The 8778-nt window shown below is 38.7% G+C and overlaps 1 protein-coding gene and 1 pseudogene across 10 annotated transcripts in view; one reads left to right on the forward strand and one right to left on the reverse strand.

Moving 5' to 3' along the window:
- CEP164 (centrosomal protein 164) overlaps positions 1–8262 on the reverse strand; it is an 89623-nt gene extending 81361 nt beyond the window's left edge. For 6 of the 10 annotated variants that reach the window (XM_077112795.1, XM_077112792.1, XM_077112793.1 and 3 more), the window contains exon 1: positions 8117–8262. The gene's annotated coding sequence lies outside the window, so the exon portion shown is untranslated. The remainder of the gene's footprint in view (positions 1–8116) is intronic. The other 4 variants (XM_077112799.1, XM_077112797.1, XM_077112801.1 and 1 more) reach the window with 1 other exon arrangement.
- LOC143645039 (E3 ubiquitin-protein ligase RING2 pseudogene) lies at positions 222–1185 on the forward strand (annotated as a pseudogene).
- Positions 8263–8778: the final 516 nt, after the last annotated feature.

The raw sequence follows: 8778 nt of genomic DNA on the forward strand, positions 1-8778 counted from the left end.
CCTTCCACACAGCACATGCCAAGCCAGCTTTACCTTGTCTCTCAAGAATACTGAGTGGCCGCTGTTATATTTCCCAAGCTCCAATGAGGAAGCCAAAACCCATATTGTGTTGGGTTGCCAGCTGCTATGGAGGCTTGTACTAGAGTCTTGTGCAGGTGGCGGCCATCAGACCCCCGGGCTGGAGCAGGAGCCACAATGTCAATGCAAATGGTATTTAACCATTAAGCAAAACATGGGAACTCTGTTTATATGAATTACAGCAAATACCTCAGGAGACAATAACAGATGGCCTGGAAATTATGGTTTCACCTCGTTGTCTACACAGTGAATTAATGGGCCCAAAAAGTTTGGATATGCTGAAGAACACCTTAACCACAAAGGGGCATTTATACCGTTTTTGTGCAGACTGCATCATCACAGTCCTCAGAGCAACAAAGAATGTCCTACCTGTAGGATAAATCTAGTTTCCAGCAGCTCACCAAAACCAAAACCAAACTCTGATCCACCTGTCAGCAAAATTTATCCAAGTTGTGATGAATATGAAGCTTATCAAGAGAGAATATTAGCCAGAATCAAAAAGCACAATAATCAACAACACTCAGTCACAGCACTGAGAAAGGACTAAAAATACAGACCATGGACAGACCTCAAAAAGGCAAGAAACAAGAGATTGAACATAGCAGTGGAGCAGAAGATAACAATGACAGTTCCCACTGCAGTGATGCATCCACACATAGCAATCAGGACCTAGTAACAAATGAATCAAAACATCTGATGATTCTGAGCTTGAGCTTGAAAATAACAATGCAACAGTGTCAACTGATTGAGTAATGGATGGTGCTAGTGAAACTGAATTAGCATTCAAACTTCATCCCACACTTATAAGAAAAGATGACAGTACACAGACAAGATACATAAAGACTTCAAGGCAACACTGCTGCTAATCACTTATCCAAATATCTGGCTGTAAGGTTAGCTTTAGAAGAACTTCAGAGCAAAGGGAACTCAAACCAGATGAGCCTTGATACAGCCAGAGAGAAGCAGGATACTATTTCTATAGCAACAGCCAATGGCCAGTTCTCTGTATTAAATGGCTCTTTTTATTTGGAATTGGTCAGTGAGAAAAACTAGAAGGTGAACAAATCCACAGAACTTTATTATGCACTTACGAAGGAGCACAAATAAGCTTCTCCTAAAAACAATTCTGAGAATGAGCTTATTTACAGCTTATTTCTTCAATATTAAAGATGTACCGTCATTACTTTTATGGACAGAATTTGGGGTATGTTGCTCAGTTTTCTTTCTGAGTCAGACTTACACTATGAGAATCTTTTCCTTTTAATTTAAGATTTCCTTTTTGGAAGGGACTGCAATTATTCTCTACTTTTTCTTTTCTTTAAAAAAAAATCTAATGTTGTGTTAATTTTTTTTAATTAATAAAAAAACTTAAAAAAATCTATCTAAACTGTGTATTTTCATAGAGCATAGGTCTATTTAGAACCTTCTTTTGACTCAATAATTTTTCATAGCTCTTCATTCTTGAAAAATTAGTAGGCCATCCTACTCCCACAGCCCTCAAAGTTGTTCAGGCTTACAGAATTTTAATTAATATGTATTGTGACTTTTTCCCTTGAGTCTTGTACATTATAGTTTTCTATATATAAACTATAGTATCTTCATGAAGACCAAAGCTCAAATTTACTGTGCTTAAAAACAATTCTCACTGTATTATTAATTTCATGGTTATTCCCTCCCATAATTTCTCATTTTTAAAAAAAGTTTCTTACTGGTCATTTTCAGAAACTTCAAGTATTTATGTGACATCTGAGACTTAGAGTTAGAGCTCTGAAGCTATGAAAGTCAACAGTACCCTGTACAGGAACTGTTTAAAATGTTGAAAAGGTGATCAGACTTTCGATTGTGATGATAAAAAGTATTTAAGCCCTCTAGCCTTCTATATTCTAGAGCAGCTAGAAGGAAAAATATGAGGATAGTATAGTGGCCCATAATGAACTCTGGGATCTGTCCTGTGACAGCTTGTTGAGGAGTGCTTTGAAAACTACTGCTTTTTTAAAATTTCTTTGCTTTGTATAATAAAAAAAAGATAACAGAGTTTCTATATAACTTTTTCCCAGCTTTCCCTAATGTTACCAACTTACATAACCATGTCATGTTAATGAAAACTAAGAAAGAAGCATTTTTATAATACTACAAAAAAAAAGTGATCAGACTTTGAGTAGAGATATGAATGAAGCTGATCTGGATAGGACTAAGGTGAATCAGAATACAGGATAAAGAATGATATCGTCTATATTTTAAAACTACAACTTATGTGTGAGACCAAAAGGAGAGATGTTTATTTAGTGCAAAGTTTATATTTTGGGTAGTGCATTACATAATTTAACTTGTACAGTCAGTTCAGTTGAACACCATATGTACATGGAATCTTGAATAGGGCATGAGATTTTGTTTGATTTGTCCAGGTTAGTGTAATGCCCAGATATAACTCAGAGTAATTTGGGCAGTGAATAAAGAAGTTTTTGCAAAGTCTCCCTGGAGAAATGGGGAGAAAGGAGGAAATATTCAACTTTCCCATCTGGGAAGAATTTGATATTCTCACAAGCCGGGGGGACAACCAAATCAATAAGCCAAGCTCTCGATCTTGGGGTTTACCCCTATGATATTCCTGCAACGAACAGGCTAAGTCTACTTAAAATTAGACCCATGAGTCACCCACAGAGAACCTCTTTTGTTGCTCAGATGTACCCTCTCTCTAAGCCTACTCGGCAAGTGAACTCACTGCCCTCCCCACTACGTGGGACATCACCCCAGGGGTGTAAATCTCCCTGTCAACGTGAGACAGAAATACCAGAATAACCTGGGATCCAGCATCAAGGGATTGAGAAAGCCTTCTTGACCAAAAGGGGGAAGAGAGAAATGAGACAAAATAAAGTTTCAGTGGCTGAGAGATTTCAGAGTCAAGAGGTTATCCTGAAGGTTATTCTTATGCATTATACGGATATTCTTTCTTAGTTTTTGGTGTATTGGAGTGGCTGGAGAGAAGTACATAAAACTGTTGAGCTATGTTCCTGTAACCGTGATTCTTGAAGATGATTGTATAAACTATTTAACTTTTACAATGTGACTGTGTGATTGTGAAAATCTGTGTCTGATGCTCCTTTTGACATAGGTATGGACAGATGAGTAAAAAAATATGGATAAAAATAAATAAATAATAGGGGGGATAGGGGGGATAAGGAGAAAGGGATGTATGAGTCTTTTTTTTTTAGACCAAGGCATTTTTTTTTTTTTTTGCATGGGCAGGCACCAGGAATCAACCCAGGTCTCCAGGATGGCAGGCAAGAACACTGCCTGCTAAGCCACTGTGGCCCGCCCAGTTTTTTTCTTTTTTCTATTTTTTTTCTGGAGTGATGCAAATGTTTTAAAAAATGATCATGATGATGAATACACAACTATATGATGATATTGTGAGCCACTGATTGTACACCATGTATGGAATGTATGTGGGTAAAGACGTGTCAATAAAAATACTAAGAAAAATAAAAAAGATTCTTTATGAACTTATGCCCAGTTTCATACAATGCATTTTTTTCCATTTTTTCTTGTAATAATTTTGGAATTTCTGGCCCTGGGGAAGAGCATCCAAACATTCATTTACAGATTTAACTGAAAAAATTAAATTGGTCTTATGTAGTCTTCAAGAATGTATTTGAAGCGGTCTCTCTTTTTTTGTATTCTACTATCACTTCAGTTCCTTAATTACATGTGTTTGATGTTTTTGACTCTTAAAATAGCAGAGATATGGAGATTTGTACTTTAGCCTTGATGAAAAGTACTAGAGGTATTCACAGCTTCCCTATTCTCTTCTTATGGTAGCCACATAAATTTCACATAGAAGTTAACAATGAGAAAAAAAAGTATGCTTCTGTTTGAAAAATGTGTTCAGCATTTTAGGTTGCCATTGGCACACAGTAGTAACAATGGGGAAAAAAGTTTGCTTCTGTTTGAAAAGTGTATTCAGTATTTTGGGTTGCCATATCAGTTTATAAATTTGGTTCTCTACTAATTATAGTTTCAAGAAAAGGGTTAACAGAGCCCTGCCTTGATATGTAGAAGAATGTCAAAGTTCTTCATTTAGTTTTACAAGTAGTGTTGAATGTTTGGATGTTTGGGAGCCAAGGGCTTTATGTTTGGGAGGTCAGATAAGACTCACTTGTGTATTATTTTTCATCCCTGTCCTGACTCTAATGGTATGGTTCCAAGTTTATATACCACAGTATTTACAAAATAATGTTTGCATTGACAATTAACCCCCAAAGGATTTGTGATAGGAGGAACTAATCCTCCGGTATCACTGTAATTAAAGCCTATCTAGTCATTGCAAATACAGTTACCCCTTTTACATGGCGACTTTCCTCAACGGAGTTTTGGTATTATCACAGGTTGGCATAAGAAACTAAATGCGAATTTGGGGGGAATTTTTGCAGAAACCACAGACAACATACAAAGACCAGCAGACGACACAGAAAAAGTTTAGAAACTCAGAAATGCATAAAATATATGTATAGTAGTATATAATATTAACATGTTATATATCCTTTAATACCATAAATGTATGCAATTTATTTTTTAAGGTTAAAATAAAAAAAATTTATGTGCATTTTCCAGATCGTGGGGGCACTGTGTCCCTAACCCCTACAATGTGAAAAAGAAAACTGTATTTACCTGTCAATTTTGATAGATTAGGGCCAGCTTGATGTTTAAAAGTATGAAAATTTCAGAGGCTTATTCAATTTTTTATGATTTTAGTGAAAATATATAAAATCTATTTTTACAGAGTTTCTTTGTGCGCATGTGCCATGGTATTTGAAAACCACCAAAATTTAAGGGAATTTTTTAATTCAATTCCTTTTTTGGTTTAATGTTAAGCTGTATACATTAATGCATGTCCACTGACTATAACCCTAGTTTTGTGATATAACTGCTTAGATTTTAATGGTGACATTAGATTAGTGGTTGCATTAAATAACTAAATTCCCATTGTAATCATTAATTGAAATTTTATCTTTAAGCAAAAATTTATTTGTGAATAAGTGGTTTGTGCTGAGAGAATGTATGCGTGTTTAATCTGTCTGTTTGGGAGGATGTAAACTCTTTGAATCATCAATGAATTCATTGGATGTGTAATCCTCTGCAAACTATAAGTATTTAACAGACAAACCAGCTAGATAATTCTTTTTTTTGGGGGGGGGAGGGGTGCATGGTCCGAGAATCGAACCTGGGTCTCCTGCATGGAAGGTGAGCATTCTACCACTGAACCATCCATGCACCCCCAGTTAGATAATTCTTAACCATTAAAAAGTCTTTCTCATATTAAGCCAAAAATTCGTTTCTAAGACACTTCGCCATTTCTGCTGTCTGTACCTACAAAGAGTAGGTACAGGTTTCTCTACCCTAAGTCAAATATTCCCAGTTCCCTTCCATTCAATATATGCCACTGTTTCCCAGTCACAGAGCATTGTGCTTGCTCTCCTATGAACAGTCTACTTTTTGAGCACAGCCAAAAAGTTTTGCACACCTGTACACAGAGTATACATACTCATGTGCATAGCTATGTCTTCCACTCTGCTCCAATAATTATAATGAATGTTCACTACAGAAAAGAAAAGACTTACTGGAGGAGGCACTGGGGAGAAGGCAACAGAGCTGACAGGATAGTGGTAATGGGCACAGGCTTTGAAACACCCTGAATTTGAATCCTAGCTCTGCCGCCTATTAGCTGGATAACCCTGGGCAAGTTACTTAACCTCTCTTTGCCTCAGTTTCCTCATCCATAGCAACAATGTCATTCCAAAGGGTTGTGAGTATTAAACTATTCAATATATGTAAAGTGTTTAAAACACAGCAAAATCTCAACAAATGTTGATTATTATTATCATTATTATTCATAAACCTAAAGGATTTATTCCTCACTGCTCAGAGGACAGACCTATTATCATATAATATAAGTTAAGATCATTCAGACCTTGGAAAATGACTTATTAAACATCTATCAGGGCCAGCCACTGTGCTATACGTTAGGGTTACAAATCCAATTACACATGGCTGTTAACGCAAACACAGCCCAGCTGCATAGCCAAACATGTACAGAATGTGGTAAACTCATTAAGGGAAGCAGAAGAAAACATGATAAGAGCCAAGGTAAGGGCATCTAACCTTACTTTGGAAGATGAGGGAAAGCAGCAGAGAGTAGAGGACCACTGAGATGGAACTTGAAGGAGAAGCAAGGAGTTCACCAGGAGAAGGCAAGAAAGGTAATTTAAGGCAGAAGAAACCACAAGCACAAAGAGGCATGAAGGAGTATGGTGGGTTCGGGGAATTAATTATGAAAACAAAGTCCTGTATTCAATGAATACTTTCTATGTTCCAGGAACTGTACCAGGAGATGTATATACCTCATACCACCTCATCCTCACTATCACATTATTAGGAGATATAATTATATCCACTATTCAAATAAGGAATTTGGGGCTTAGCATGTTTAAAAGAAAATGTCTGAAAATGATCACGGTGATGAATACACAACTATGTGATATTGTGAGCCACTGATTATATATGTGACAGACTGTATATGTGTGCAGATTTCTCAATAAAAATTTTAAAAATAAATAAATAAAAGAAAATGTCCCAGGTTTCATAGCTACTAACTCCAAAGTCTGAGCTCTCAGCCACTCTGACATGACCAGAGTATAAAGAACAGCAGGAAAAGTGGTGGGAGAGGGTTCTAGAACGGAAGGTAAGGAGCAGATTATTAAGGGCCTCGAAGGATTGAGGATGTAATCCTTTGCATGATGAGAAGCCATCACAGGATTTCACCACAGAGACTGGCATGGTCACACTGTATTTTAGAATGATGACTGACAGCTGTTAAGAACCAATTAGAGGAGAGCAAAAATGGAGGCAAAGAACGATTAGGGAGTTATCATGAAAACATAGGCAAGAAATTGTGAACTAAATCAGTGGCTGTGATAATGGAAAGACAGGGCTAGATTCTAGGGGTATTAGGAGGCAGAGTAACAGGACGTGCTACATGTAGCAAAGTAAGGAGAGGAAGGCAGGAAATCAGAATACTTCAACCAGTATATTTTGATTATCTGTTCATCTCTATGCCTTACCCATTTGGTAGAATGCCCACCTAGCATACTGCCTAGAATATAAAATATGCCCAACAAATCTTTGCTGCATATATTAGGCGGATGAACTCCAGGTGTAGATTTGGCTGGCTGCATGAATGATTCCACTAAGATAGGAAATACAAGAGAAGGAAAAGATCTGGGCGACCAGGGAAGGCTAGAGAGACATGCAGTCTGAGATGATCAGGAAGTAGGTTTGAGCTCAGGAAAGGGGTCTGGCTGGAGATGCAGACTGGGGAATCAATGTTGAACAGATGTTAACTGAAACAGTGGTGAAAAATCACCCAGAGATGACACGTGGTGAGCAGTCAGGAGGAGCCTGCCAAGGCGGCTGAAATGGGTTGAGAGGAGAACCAGGAGAAGGGTCCTAAAAGCTAAGTGAGGACAGTGCTTACAGATGAAGATATTATTTCAAAGCAGTAATAACTTAAAATAAGATACATCTTTTAAATTAAGGCAAGGGGGGGGAAACTTTCTAACTTCCTTAGCTGGCCAAAAGATGGCATAAGGGTGAGCTAGCCCAGGATTTGGATTTGGGAGAAGTTTCCCCACAAGACAAATATTCAAGCAAGGTTCGGAAGGCTGGGCCTTACATACTATGAATAGAAAGAACAAACAAGAGCCCCCGCAAGTTCACACTCGTCGCCCATGGCCTCTTTCACTAGCGTACGGGCTCGCTGCTCACTCATCGCCAGCACCCGAAGCCTAGGGCCTATTTCGCCCAGTCAGGCGCGGGACAAGAAGAAATTCTGATGCACACTCGTCCGGACGCTCCTTCTCCATTTCCCTCAGTTCCCGCCCATATCCATGCACATCCCGCTAGTTGGCACATGATTGTGCCCTCAACTCTCCCGTTTCCCTCCTTTCCCCGCTACCAAACCCCTCCCTCGGGAGATCCTCACCCGTCCCCCAGCCCGGGAGGCTCTGGGCGATGGCTCCGGGCTCTGCGCAGCTTTTCCCGCACCACCCCGGCTCCCCGCTTCCAGGGACGCCGAGGTGTTGCCCTGCAGAGGCCAACCAACCGCTTCCGGAAAGGATACTTAATAGCAATTCAGAGTCCCGCCCCTACCCGGAGCCAATAGGGCGCGGCATGAGAGCTGTGACATCGGATTGGTTATGGGTCCCGTCGAGTCACGCAGGGTTTCTCATTGCACGATGGAAGTAGTTTCAGATGACTATTGGGGTCGGCAAAGGGTTAAATTAAGAGAACCCTGAATTTAGATATGAAGGGAAAGGACGACCATTCATAATATATACAGTAAGGTGAACTAAGTAAGGCAATTGACTGATCATTATTTGTTAGTCGCTTGATTAATATTAGATGAATAATATACTGATCAATAATCCATTAAGCCTTTAATAAATAAAAGAAATATGAGTATTAAGTAATGGAGACCCCCTAAAAAAAAACTGACTCCCCTGTACCCCAATTAAACCAATGAGCACCTGACCCAGGATTTAAGAAATCTAGTGTCCCATCTTTTCACTAGAGCACAGGGCTCAGTTTGTAAATCTGCAAGATGGAGATAACGTTTATCAAACTATTTCAAAGAGTCTATATAAG

The sequence above is a fragment of the Tamandua tetradactyla genome, chromosome 8, assembly GCF_023851605.1.
Source record: "Tamandua tetradactyla isolate mTamTet1 chromosome 8, mTamTet1.pri, whole genome shotgun sequence".
NCBI lineage: Eukaryota > Metazoa > Chordata > Mammalia > Pilosa > Myrmecophagidae > Tamandua > Tamandua tetradactyla.